General features: G+C 38.6%; 1 protein-coding gene across 4 annotated transcripts in view; it reads left to right on the top strand.

Annotated features, from left to right (window-relative positions):
- The window catches only part of nkain2 (sodium/potassium transporting ATPase interacting 2), a 532,063-nt gene that overhangs the window by 292,370 nt on the left and 225,221 nt on the right, over positions 1–14,472 (top strand). The window lies entirely within an intron of this gene.

Below are 14,472 nucleotides of genomic sequence, written 5' to 3'. Positions count from 1 at the left end.
TTTCTGTTGTTTCTGATTTCCAGCAGCCAGTTCTTTAGCTTTTTCATGATTTAATTAATTAGACATAGAGTCATAGAGATGTACAGTATGGAAACAGACCCTTCGGTCCGACCCGTCCATGACGGCCCATGATTCCAATCAATCTAGTCGCACCTGCCAGCATCTGGCCCATATCCCTCCAAACCCTTCCTATTCATATACCCATCCAAATGCCTTTTAAATGGTGCAATTGTACTAGCCTCCACCACTTCTTCTGGCAGCTTGTTCCATACATGTACCACCCTCTGCATGAAAAGTTGCCCCTTAGGTCTCTTTTATATCTTTCCCCTCTCACCCTAAACCTATGCCCTCTAGTTCTGGACTCCCCCACCCCATGGAGAAGACTTTGCCTATTTATCCTATCCATGCCACTCATAATTTTGTAAACCTCTATGAGGTCACCCAACTGCCTCCGACGCTCCAACCTGTTCAGCCTCTCCCTATAGCTCAAATCCTCCAACCCTGGAAGCATCCTTGTAATACTTTTTTGAACCCTTTCAAGTTTCACAACATCTTTCTGATAGGAAGGAGACCAGAATTGCACGCAATATTCCAACAGTGGTCTAACCAATGTCCTGTATATCCGCAACATGACCTCCCAATCCTGTACTCAATACTCTGACCCATAAAGGAAAGCATACCAAACACCTTCTTCACTATCCTATCAACCTGCGACTCCACTTTCAAGCAGCTATGAACCTGCACTCCAAGGTCTCTTTGTTCAGCAACACTCCCTAGGACCTTACCATTAAGTGTATAAATCCTGCTATGATTTGCTTTCCCAACATGCAGCACCTTGCATTTATCTGAATTAAACTCCATCCGACACTCCTCAGTCCATTGGCCCATCTGATCAAGATCCTCTTGCAATTTGAGGTAACTTTCTTCACTGTCCACTATACCTCCAATTTGGTGTCATCTGCAAACTTACTAACAATACCTCTTGTGCTCACATTCAATCAGACCCAGCACTGACCCTTGTGGCACTCGACTGGTCACAGACCTCCAGTCTGAAAAACAACCCTCCACCACCACCTTTGAGCCAATTCTGTATCCAACTGGGTAATTCTCCCTGTATTCCATGAGATCTAACCTTGCTCACCAGTCTCCCATGGGGAACCTTGTTGAGTGCCTTACTGAAGTCCATATAGATCACATCTACCACTCTGCCCTCATCAATCCTCTTTGTTACTTTCTCAAAAAGCTCAATCAAGTTTGTGAGACATGATTTCCCACGCACAAAGCCATGTTGACTATCCCTAATCAGTCTTTGCCTTTCCAAATCCATGTACATCCTGTCCCTCAGGATTCCCTCCAGCAGCTTCTCAACGTGCAAAACTTTTTAAAATAATAGTTTCAATGAGCTCACAAAAGAAACATAATACTGTAATCAGTCCTTGTGAACAGAAAATTCCAGCTGCTGGAATCAGACATTTTGGATCATTTTGATGTAATGAATACAGAAAAAATAAGCAAGTTCCTTGGTCAACATTATCAACAGTTCCGACTTGCTCACTTTCCTAATATTTGAGGTACGGAGCCTCAGACTCAGGAATATTTCTCCTCTGATCTTTTAACGTATTCAAAATATCTCAGCATTTATTTCTGTGGCATTAAAAGATGATGTTTTATGGGAACATGAATTGTGTTTTGGAAGTGAATACCTAACTATGTATATTTCCTTTAGGTATGTGGCATATTTGATTTCATGATTGTCACTATCTTTTCAAATGAATGATCAGATGATAAATGCATTAACTCTGAATTTCACTGTTTTAATAAAATAGTTCAGAATAATTCTAGAATTAAACTTGTGGGTTAAAAAAACTTGAATCAAAGAAGAAATGGTACAGGTGTTCTTGTTTTTTCACAAAATCTTATGTGAGACAATTTTAAGAATTTCTTCAATACACTTCATATTAAAGTTCATTTCAGACATGCTTGACAGAATTGCTATTCATCACAACTTGCTGTTTACACACATCTCCACAATGCAGCAATAGTGCAGTCTACATTTAATTGTCATCGACATAAAGTAACAGTAAATCTACATTCTGGTGATGGGAAATGAAAGTCGCACAGCTGCTTCTTGAACTGTTACCCATTTGTCCACAAGACAGCACTTCGTTTCATTTTTTTGCACAGATACTTTACAAAACTTCTACATGGTATATGCTCTTTGCAAACTGCTGATAAATGCATTTAGCATTCACTTTAGCAATTGTCATAAGATGGGCACAAACAATTTATTCTCTGGAGTTTAAACAATGAAATAATATTGATGAATGATGTCAAGATTTTTCAGATCTTATGTTTAAGTCAGTTTGTTCAATTATCCAGCCAACAATTTAACTATTTGGAGAAATAGGTGGGGTCCTTTTTAATAATCCCTGCCATATTTTCTACTATAAGGTATACCAGATAAGCAAGTAAACCCATGGATAATGTCAGGAAAATATGCGACAATCATTTTATTAAACCATATTAAATACATTACATTACACCAGCAAGCTTTTAGAATTTCCCCAGTAATTCCAAAGTATACAGCATTTACCTAGTATTAACACTTATTATTTTGCGTGCTTTCTAGCTAATTTTGTTCTTAATGTTATTTATTTGTTTCTAATTTAGGGAAAAATGTACAGTGAAATTGATAATACTCTATTTTAACTTATCATCCAGTGTATCCATGCCACCATTTGGCACAGTATCCACTTAGTCCTATTTCATAATTACATCCAGATAGCCCTGTAATTTTATTTGTCTCTAGAATATAATTTATTGTCTTGTTTCCACTACCTTTCAAAAGCAATTATTCCAGATCATTACTGAATGCTTCATAAAGAGGTTATTCCTCACACACCCCTGTATATCTTGCCTAAAATCTTAATCTGTGCCCCCTCGTCCATACCCTACAGGTGAAGGGTATAGATATCTTTACGTAAACCTGTCATCATCTTGTACACCGCTATCAAATCTCAAATCTCCCCTTTACTCCAAGGTAAACAATCTCAGCTTCATCAACCGAACTTTGATTTTAAAATTCCCATCAATCACATAGTTCTGATAAATCTTTTCTTCATCAATCCTTTTAAGAACAATCTCGCTTTCCACAGGTGTGTTCACCAGAACTGAATATAATTCTTCAATTGTATACTTTGTCAGATATGAGTAATATACAATTGTTATGGTTTGGAGAAAATATCCTTAATCTAAGGTACAATGAATGGGATTATGTGACCTGTTCAAAGGTCAACTTGACAACAGGCCCACATGACATGTTTGGTAAAGATTAAAGGGACAACTGAGTTGCTTTGTTGGAAAGAAAGTGTAAGTTTTTCACACTGGACAACAATGGCAGTAGCATCTATGTTTACACTGTTTAGACTTGTAGCTGCCAAATATTCTCAGGAAGGTTTGTTGTAAACATTTATGCTTTAACCTGTCCGTTTGCCTCCAAGATAGATCCCAGCTGTATTCTAAAGTACGTCTGATTAGCATTTCTACCTGGATATAAGTTCCATATGATTCATATAGCCATGGAGATAAACCTTAAAAGCAGGAAATTCCCACAGAGAACAGTTGTAGCTAAAATGTCACTGCATTTCTCAGGTAAGTCAGTCTGCTAAGATCCAGGAGAAAGAACATAGCTAGAGACATGAAGCCTTTATGGTCTACTACTTCGGAAAGCTGATGGATGCTTATGTTTAAATTGAAAGATCACATTTGTGAGGATTTGAATCAAAGCTGGACAATTATCTAACTTCTGCTAGAGGGAGAGTCACCAGGAAAAACAAACAAGCACAGTGAAGATAGTTCTAGGGTTAAAAATTATAAACTGATAACGAAAAGGAACAGAAGTAAATACGAAGGAGCAAGGGATTGGTCCAGGGAAAATCAAATGAATGCTTATGAGACTATGTAAAATATACCTAGAAGGGAGTTTTTCTGCTGTGTTGAAGGTGAAAGGGAAAAATTCTGTTCAGCCATGTAAAGTACAGCCTACAAAACATGAGGTTTGGTAATTAGTCTTATTGCAGTAAAGATGAAAAAAAAAGTTGGAATCCTGTCATATTATTTTTTCAGCTAATTATCTTTTAAAAGATTATCAGTCTCCAAGGATATTATTATACCTAAGCAGTGCTTTATGCAGATACAGCATAACTTACCTTCTTTTGTACACAATGCCTCAATTTGTGAAGCCCAAGATCCGATATGCTTTGCTAAATATTTCCTCAGTATGTTCTGTCATCTTCAAGGATTTGTGCACCTTAACCCCCAAGGTCCTTCTGTCCTTGCACATACTGTAGACCTGTCCCAATAAGTTTATATTATCTCTATTTATCTCTTCTGCCAAAGTACACCTCCTCTCACTTCTTTGTATTGAATTCCATCTGCTTCTTGTCTACTAATTCAGCTAGCCTATCTGTATCCTTTGCAGTTGATTTGTATTGAAGTTTGATATCATCAAGAAATTTTAAAATTTTGCATTGTATTCTGTAATATCAAAGTCATATGCTTATATATCCATATCATGTATACATATAAACATCATTGCGAAACAACTGTCTGCCATCTTCCAATCTGAAAAGCAATCATCTGACTTAGTTTCTGCTTTCTGTCTTTAAGCCAATCTTTTATCAAAGCTGACACTGACCCTTTTGTTCCATGAGCCTTAAAATAAACAAGGCAACTTGAGCACATCACGGTCTCAAAACTGCAATATGATAATAACCAGATATTCTGCACTGCAATATTGTATTGATTTTGAAATAAATGGTAGCCAGGACCCCAAGGCTAATTCCCCTGATCTTTGAAGTAGTGCCATAATCTTTTCCATCCATTTGTGAGAGACTTCAACATCTTACCCAAAGACAATACTTTCAGCAGTGCAGCACTCACTATATACTGCAAAGTAACAATGTTCATTTTTGTGTTAAAATTGTAGATTGTGAATTGAAGCCACTCTCTTCTAACTTAGAGGGCAAAATACTACCGGCTGAATCATGGCTGATGTTCCAAGTACATTTTCAGTAATTATTGTTATAGCAGATTGTATTTTAGAAAGAGTGTCATAACAGAAAACTAACAATAGCACAGGCTTTGGAAAGGAAAAGCAAGGCTTAACAAGATAATTAACAAACTGTAACAGATATTTTAGGAAATGAGTCACATACACTCCATCTGCCCTGTGAATTGAAATTCAGTGTAACAGTACACTGAATTGTACTTTACAGTATGAAAAGTTGCAGTGATTAATTTGTAATTGGGTTTAATAAGTTTATTTCATAGATAAGATGTGATATTTGGTAACATACCGTGCAATCAGCTTTAAAATGGAATGAAATGTGAAAATTTGAGAGTTCTTAGAATCATAGGGATCTACAGCATGGGAAAAGGCCTTTGAGTCCATCACATCCACACTATTCAAAAACAACCACCTAACTATTCTAATCCTAATAACAGTTAAACATCTTGAATTTTTGAGAAATATCATTATGGATAATTGTAAGCCAATAAAGTGTTCCATTTATATGCTTTGTTTGAAAAGACACTGAGATGAAAATTGGTTCAGATGCAAACTTTATGATGCTTCTGAAATTATTATAACTGACAAACAATAGTCTTTTCCATTTTATGAATTGATAAATTAACTTTGTTTGGAGGTCCCAGGTGCCAAATGGAACTTGGTTTTTATTGACTTTGTTATTTATTGTGAATTGTGGATTCAGTTGTGAATTTAGGGGCATAAAAGGATAAAAACATAGGAGGTGAACCAGATTATCTGAAACAGAAAAATATGAGGGTAAGTTTTTATTTTGAAAGGGGAAATTCCAGCTTTTACTTTTAACACAACTGTGAAAGTCGCTTAATGTATATTATTTATACTGTCCCTTAAATCGATATTCAATTTTCCCTGGATCAGTCCAAAGTGATTCTCAACTTCTGATGACTTACTAAATGCAATAATGCTAAGTGTGTGAAGGTGAGGTAAAATAATGATTATTAGGTATGACTCATGATTTATAGTTATGGTTGATATGAGTGATGGAGGTGTGTGAAACTCGTGTGACTAATCATGAAGTTGATAGGATACAACTTTTGAAGATTCTAATACTAAATTTGATCACTCATGGTCACTGAAGTTCTTGTAGTTAGTTTGCTATTAATTTTCACTCAAACTCAGAAAGACCATACATTTCTAATTTGGGAAATGGAAGTGAAATATTACTGCATTATGAAGTGCCATTTCAACATTCTTTATTTTCTTTAGAAATGGGTAAATGACTATAGTTCAGGATGCTGCTATGGTTAAAAAGTGCATGACAGATAGTGTAAATTAAGAAATAGTAATTAAATTATGTCAGGCTTGAGTAATAAAACACTTATAATTTTATGAATATTAACAAATGCCTCATAAGTTGATTAAAAATCAGATTTACATACTGTGATTGGAACTTGGCATTGACAAGAGAATTAAGAAAATGCAATTCCAAGGAATACTAGTCTAATGACCTTGATCTTTCACAATGTGAAATGAGAGATCCTTGACATTGACAGCCTCAGTCCTGTTCAAAACATGCTTGAGTAATCTTCTGTTCAGAATTTTGACAGCATGAATGTTAGATCACAACAACTGTCAAAAATATATTTCCTTTAACATTCTATGTAACTTTTCACCATTAGTGATAATGTTGCTGCAGTCTTTATTGCAGGCAGAACAACAGTGCATAAGTAGATTAAAACCTCTCACGATTTCCTCTATTCCTTACTGATGAAAAAACCCCTTGCCTTCAAGGAGCTTCCAGTCCATAACTGAATCTGGGCAGGTTGGTTTTTGTGCTTGGAGCATATTCTGCAGTCTTGTCACTTTCTATTACCTTTTACACATTTAGGCCTCATATTTTGCCAGAGCATAGTCCTGGCACTAAACAATGAGTGTATACTCAAAAGGCCCAAGTGTCACTGGAAATCACCCCTGGGTTTCATCAGCATTTCACAAGCTCACGGTGCTGCTGCCTCAGGCATATTTTCCTTGTGGGAATGTCAATAATGAGTTTGCTACCTTTCTGACAGCAGTTCTCAGGTAAACCCTAAACTCTGAGACTGTGGACAGAGAGTTTGAGATCACAGCTGTTATGATGTTGGAAGAGATTTCCTTCTCCTTTTAGCTCCATAATATGGATTGTTTTAAACAAGCTTTTAATAACTTCGCTGAAATGAGCAGTCACAGTAATAGCTGAAGATTCCTGAGGTGGGGCATATGGCAAACTTCATAGTGATCTTAAACTAATTTCTCATAAAGACACAGAGTCATACAGCATGGAAACAAACCGTTTGGTTCAATTCGTCCATGACAACCAAGTTTCCCGAACTAAACTAGTCCCATTTGCTGCATTTGGCCCATATCCCTCTAAATCTTACCTATTCATGTACCTATCCAAATGCCAATTCAAAAGGATTGTGTGGTGGGTATCCACTTGGTCCATAGAATAGCCTCATGAATTCAACAGTTGGAGAAATAGCAGTACAAATTGTGTGCAGGCCATTTCATTATGAAATTTGCATGCTTTCTATCTATTTTACTCCCAGAGCCTCAAGCCAGTGGTAGGGAAATTATTGGAAAAAGATTCTCAGGATCAATATCTATACACTTTTAGAAGCAAATGGACTTATTAATGATAGGTAGCATGGTTTTATGCAAGGGAGGTTGTGCTTCACTAACTTGATTGAGTTTTTTGAGGAGGTGACAAAGATGATTGATGAGGGAAAAGCAGTTGATATTATCTACATGGACTTCAGTAAAGCCTTTCACAAGGTCCCTTATGGCAGACTGGTAAAAAAGTGAAGTCAGATGGTATGGAGGTGAGCTGGCAAGATGCATACAGAACTGGCTTAGTCATAAGCACAGAAGGTGGTGGTGCTTTTCCAAATGGAGAGTTGTGACTAATGGTGTTCCACAGGATCAGTGCTGGGACCTCTGCTGCTTGTGATCTGCATAGATGATTTGGAGGCAAATGTAGCTGGCCTAATTAGTAAATTTGTGGACGATACAAAGATCTGCAACTCCACAAATAGCAAGGGGAATTGTCAGAAGATACAACAGGGTATAGGTCAGTTTTGGCATGGGTAGAAAAATAGCAAATGGAGTTTAATCCAGACAAATATGAGATGATACAATTGGAAAGTCAAGTACAGGTAGAAATTATACCATGAATGGCAGAACCCTTAGGAGTATTGATTGCAGATGGATCTTGGTGTGCAGGTCCACAGATCATTGCAGTGCAGGTAGACAAGTTTGTGAGAAAGGCTTATGGCGTACTTGCCTTCATTGGAAGGGGTACTGAGTATAAGGATAGACAAGTTATGCTGCAGCTTTATAGAACTTTAGTTAGGCCACACTTGGAATATTGCATACAGTTCTGGCCACCACATTACTAGCAGGATGTGGGTGCTTTGGAAAGGGTACAGAAAAGATTTACCAGAATATTGTCTGGTATGAAAAATGTGTTGCTTGAAAAACACAGCAGGTCAGGCAGCATCCAAGGAGTAGGAGAATCGACGTTTCGGACATAAGCCCTCATTCCTGAAGAAGGGCTTATGCCCGAAACGTCGATTCTCCTGCTCCTTGGATGCTGCCTGACCTGCTGCGCTTTTCCAGCAACACATTTTTCAGCTCTGATCTCCAGCATCTGCAGTCCTCACTTTCTCCTATTGTCTGGTATGGGAGATTTTAGCTAGGAAGAAAGATTGGATAGACTGTGTTTGTTTTCACTGGAACGCAGGAGGTTGAGGGGTAACCTGAAAGAGATTTATAAGATTGTGAATGGGATGGATAGAGTGGAAAGTATGAAGCTTTTTCCAAGGGTGGAAGTGTCAATTACTAGGGACACAGATTCAAAGTACAAGGGGGGAGTGACTGTAATGTGTTGCAAGACGAAGTGTTGGAAACAGACAGCATTCAAGAAGCACCTGGACGAATACATGAATTGGAAGCGAATAGGGCGATACGGATCCTGCAAGTGAAGACAGTTTTGTACGGAAGGGCAAAATGTATTGGTGCAGGCTTGGAGGCCCAAAGGGCCTGTTCCTGTGCTGTATTGTTCTTTGTTCAGATTATACACAATTCAGAGGAATTTGTGCCCTTTTGCAGTCAAATAACACTGCCTCTTACAATATGAAAATTCGGCCCATTTGAAACATTAAAAGTGACTAATCAGCTAATAGACTTGTTAAAAAGATGCAAATATTCAATAAGGCTTTTCATTTATTGTGCAAAGATCCTTCATAAGATTTTTAACCAAGATACACAAAATAATGCATAATAGGTATTTTTAACTATTATTGATGATTTATGATCCGTTCACAGTAATATATTTTCTTCAGTAAAGATCGACCATTTTTTCTTTTATTTATTTTAATTCCCGTAAATATCCCAGATTATGTTTGGTGCAGTATTTCTGTAAAATAATGTCAAAATGCAATGGAGATCAAAACAGTAATATTGCTCCCCCACGTAAAATATTTCCAGCACAACACTTGGATCTTTTTTCTAGTTGACTAAATGGGCAACAGGATTAATTCTGGCAGCTTATACAAACACATAAAAAGATAGTCCAATATCAAAAATTTAGCTAAAACAGCATTTTATTGTGTGTGTGTGTGTGTGTGTGTGTGTGTGTGTGTGTGTGTGTGTGTGTGTGTGTGTGTGTGTGTGTGTGTGTGTGTGTGTGTGTGTGTATCTGTCCCGATTGGGAGGGAATGCTCCTGTCTGTTCATTGTTGTGCGGTGTCCATTCACCTGTTGCCGTAGCCTCTGCTCAGTCTCACCAATGTACCATTCCTCAGGGCATCCTTGCCTGCAGCATATGAGATAGACAATGTTGGCTGAGTTGCATGAGTACCTGAAACATGGTGGGAGGTGTCCCTACGTGTAATGGTGGTATCTGTGTCGACACTTTGACACGTCTTGCAGCATCCACTGTAACAGAGTTGTATGGTGTTGTCTTGAAGGCTGGGCAGTTTGCTACGAACAATGATCTGTTTGAGGTTTGGTGGATGTTTAAAGGTGAAAAGTGAAGGTGTGGGGAAGGTCTTGGCAAGGTGCTCATCCTCATTGATAATGTGCTGCAGGCTACGAAGAACATGGCTTGGTTTTTTGGCTCCTGGGAAGTACTGGACAACAAAGGGTACCATGTTGGTTGCAGCTCGTGTCTGTCTCCAAATCATCACTGTGCATCATAAACTAGTTGTCCAGCCAACTAAGTGAACCAACTCCCTTACCTTCAATGGGAAGCCAGAGTTTGGGAAGCCTTTAAAAAATCAGCAGAGGATAATGAACAAAAGCAATAAGGAGGGAGAAAATGAAATATGACAGCAAGCTAACTAGTAATGTAAAAGAAAATTGCAAGAGTTTTTTTTAGATGTCTGAAGTAAGAGAGTGGTAAGTTTGGACATTGGACCACAGTAAAATGAGGCTGGAGAAGTAGTAACAGGAGCTAAAGAAATGGTGGAGGATGTGAATAGATACTTTGCATCAGTCTTAACAGTGCAAGATGCCAGCAGCATACCAGAACTTCAAGAGACTCAGGTAGCAGAGGTGAGTGGAGTGGGCATCACTAAGGACAAGATGCTGGAGAAGCTGAAAGATCCAAAAGTGGATAAATAATTTGGACCAGATGGATAGCATGCCAGATTTCTGAAGGAGGTAGCTGAGGACATTGTCGAGGCATTAATGATGATCTTTCAGAAATCATTGGAGTCCTAGAAGATAGAAGAGGACTGGAAAATGGCTAATGTAACTGTTTAAAGAGGGAGGGAGGCAGAGGAAGGAAGTTATGGGCTGGTTAGCCTGACCTTGGTCATTGGTAAGATTTCAGAGTCCAACGTTGTGGGTGAGATTGCTGAGTACTTGCAAGTACATTGTAAAATAGGGCTGAGTCAATATGGCTTCACCAAGGGGAGGTCATGTCTGACAGACCTGTTGGAATTCTCTGAAGAAGTAACGAGCAAGTTGAATGAAGAAGAGCCAGTGGACATGATCTATTTGGATTTCAAAAGGGCCTTTGTCAAAGCATGCTGCTAAATCAGATGAGCCCATAGTGTAGGAGCAATGTACTGGCATGAATAGAGGATTGGCTGACTGACAGAAAGCAAAGAATAGGGATGAAGGAATCTTTTTCAGTCGGTGACTAGTAGAATACCACAGGGGTCCAAGTTGGGCTCTCAACTATTCACATTATATTTTAACAATGTGGATGAAGGAACTGGGGGCATTGTTGCAAAGTTTTCAGATGACACAAAGATAGGTGCAGGGACAGGTAGTATTGAAGAAGCAGGAAGGCTGCAGAAGGACTTGTACAGGCTAAGCGAGTAGACAAAGAAGTGACAGATGGAATACAATGTGGAAAAGTGTGAGTTAATGCACTATGGTAGGAAGAATAGAGGCAAAGATAATATTCTTAATGGAAAAAGGGTTTGGAAATCTGATCACAAAGAGACTTGGGAGTCCTAGTTCAGGATTCTCTTAAGGTTAACGTGTAGGTTTAGTTGGTAGTTAGAAAAGCATATGCAATGTTAGCATTCATTTCAAGAGGGCTAGAATACAAGAGCAGAGATGAACTGCTGAGGCTGTGTAAGTCTGTGGTCAGACCGCACTTGGAATATTGTGAGCAGTTTTGGCCCCTGTATCTAATGAAGGATACGCTGGCACTGCCGGCAATTCAGAAGAGATTTACAAGAATGATCCCATGGATGCCGAGCTTGTCATGCGAGGAACAGTTGAGAATTCTGGGTCTGGAGTTTACAAGGATGAGGGGGGATCTGATTCAAACTTACAGAATACTGAGAGGCCTGGATAGAGTGGATGTAGAGAAACAGTTTCCAATACTCAGACAGACTAGGATCGAAAGACACAGCCTCAGAGTTAAGTGATGACTCTTTAAAACTCTTTAGTCAGAGGGTGGTGAATCTGGGAACTCATTACAACAGCAAACTGTGGAAATTAAGTTCATTGAGTGTACTTAAGTCAGAGATAGATAGGTTCTTGATTGGTAAGAGTATCAAGGGATGTATGGAGAAAGCAGGAGAATGCGGCTGAGAAATCTATCAGCCATGATTGAATAATGAAGGAGTTTCGTTGGGATAACTAACCTTATTCTTCTCATATACCTTATGGTCTTATTATTATATTAGATATAGATATATTAGATTTGAAATGTTAATTTTGTTTCTCTCTTCACAGATAATGCCAGACCTTCTGAGTTTCTCCAGCACTTTCTGATTTTGTTTCAGATCTCCAGCATTTCCAGTACTATGCTTTTATTTCCAAGTAAGTTACTATTTAATTCATCGAGGGCAAAGTGAAAATTTTGGAAACTAACATCCTGCTATGGGCAATTTGTAAATATGCATGACAATAGTGATTCAGTAATGCCATCTAGCTGACTTCAATGTATAATTTATCAGCAAACCTGCGCATTAAGAACTATAGTTACAAGCTATCAAAATTAACTCTTGCCTTGTTTGTGTTAATTGCCTCCTTGTTACTGTCAGCCAACAAATATAGCCAAAGCTACTTAAAAGTGGCACCTGAACCTTCCATTTCGTTAGCACTGCTACTGTGGGTCAACTTGGTCAGAACCACCTTCTCTAGGGCAATTATGGATGATCAATAACCACAGCTATTTCCACATGGTGTGGGCAAATTAAAAAAAAAAGCTCTTACATTCGCACACACAAATCTAAACATGAAAGGACATGGCCTGTGATGTGGAAAGAGCCTTTTCTTTGTGGGAGAGCTATCATGTTGGCTTACTGGCAGAATTTTGTCCATTAATGCAACCAGAAAACTTTGGTTATGCAACACACATTTGGATAAGATTACATTCTTCAGTGTCTTTTGGAGCTACGATGTTGACCTTCTTGAAGTGCTCCCTGCCACGTTGTATGAGGACAAAACACAAGGTTTCATTCTCATAGATGTAAGGCTCAGGATTTTCTTCAATAGAATTTGGTTATCTTTCTGATGATTCCCACAGATTATCTGCGCATGTATCATACTTGAACATCACCGTGGTTGGAGTCCTTGTGGCCTTGCTTCAACTCCAAAGATAACGAAGGAGAAGACAGCAACTGAAACTTTGTAGTAAGCCAAGCAAGAACAGCAACCTTAAGCAATTGTTCCACAGCCTCCAGAGGAAGAAACAGCAAGTGAAGATTCACCAAGGAGTTGGAGAAGAATGTTGAAATCTCGACATCTCCAAACCTCACAGTCATTGGCTTCAATTTTCTGAAAGGCTGATTAAGAATGTCCTGGATTGCCATCACCAAACTGTGTAATCTAGTATAGCAAGACTTAAGCTGAGAAGAACTTGGTGACAATCCCATCCCAGTGCAGCATGTCCCAATAAATGCACCCAGGATGTAATTAATGCAATTTTGTCCAAATCACAGCTATTCATATCCTTTTCCTTTGATAAGGAGAATCAAGCAGCTCAGACGGTGGTATTATTGAGGTGGGATTCTTCACCACTGTTGGCTTCCCTGGATGCAGGATGCTATCAACTGTACCTTTATTGCTTTGAGAGCACTCTATCATCAACCTGCTGAGGTAGTCACATAAAAGGCTTCCTCTCCCTCAAAGCTTAAATGACCATCACGCCAATGTTGAAGTTCTGTACCAAATATCCAGGGAGCTGCTATGATACTTAGACAGTAGAGAACTTACAGGTTTCTGCTTCCTCCCAAGGAATGCAAAAATAGATATTCAGTAGTTACTGAGGCAGAACAAATGCCAGTTGCCTTTATTACAGAGGAGGAAAATAATTCTGTGCTTTTGAGCCAGCAATCAATTCATACATATAACCTTTCTTTGAAGGGGAATGATTATTTTTATGTTGTTTCCTTCTCCCCTACTCATTTCCTACAATATAAATCCTAGCCTCACTCCCACTTCACTACACCCTTCCTTCCCTGGCTCTGCATCTTTGTCCCTGTCCAGTTTATTCTCCAAGTCACCCAAGTTCTTCTCAGTCATATGGGAAAACTTCTCTTCATTTAATTTATATTAAATGATTATCCAACTTCCAGTTCCAGATGTTAGGTAACATTAATCTTAGTCTTTTTTTTCAGAAACCGTTTTATTTGTTGTTAATGTGACATTAATGAAGAGTGTCTGTGACAAAGGCAGAAATTATTGCTCAATCCTAATTTTCCTGGTGAGCAGCCTTCTTGGCCCAGTGCAAACCGATGTGGGTAGGTACACTCAGATTGCTGTTAGGAAGAGAGTTACAGGATTTTGACTTCAATGGCAGTGAAGTAACAATTTTATAGTTCCAAATCAGGGTGGTGTGTGACTTGGGTGCAAACCTGCAGATTGTAGTGCTCAATGCATCTGGTATCCTTCACTTTCTGGGTTGCAGAGGTTGGCCTT

This window comes from Chiloscyllium plagiosum, unplaced genomic scaffold (assembly GCF_037043375.1).
Source record: "Chiloscyllium plagiosum isolate Xiang-an unplaced genomic scaffold, Cpla_swu_hap1 HiC_scaffold_3, whole genome shotgun sequence".
Lineage (NCBI taxonomy): Eukaryota > Metazoa > Chordata > Chondrichthyes > Orectolobiformes > Hemiscylliidae > Chiloscyllium > Chiloscyllium plagiosum.
The sequence above is the reverse complement of the archived record's forward strand: the minus strand, read 5'-3'. Positions and strand labels throughout refer to the sequence as shown.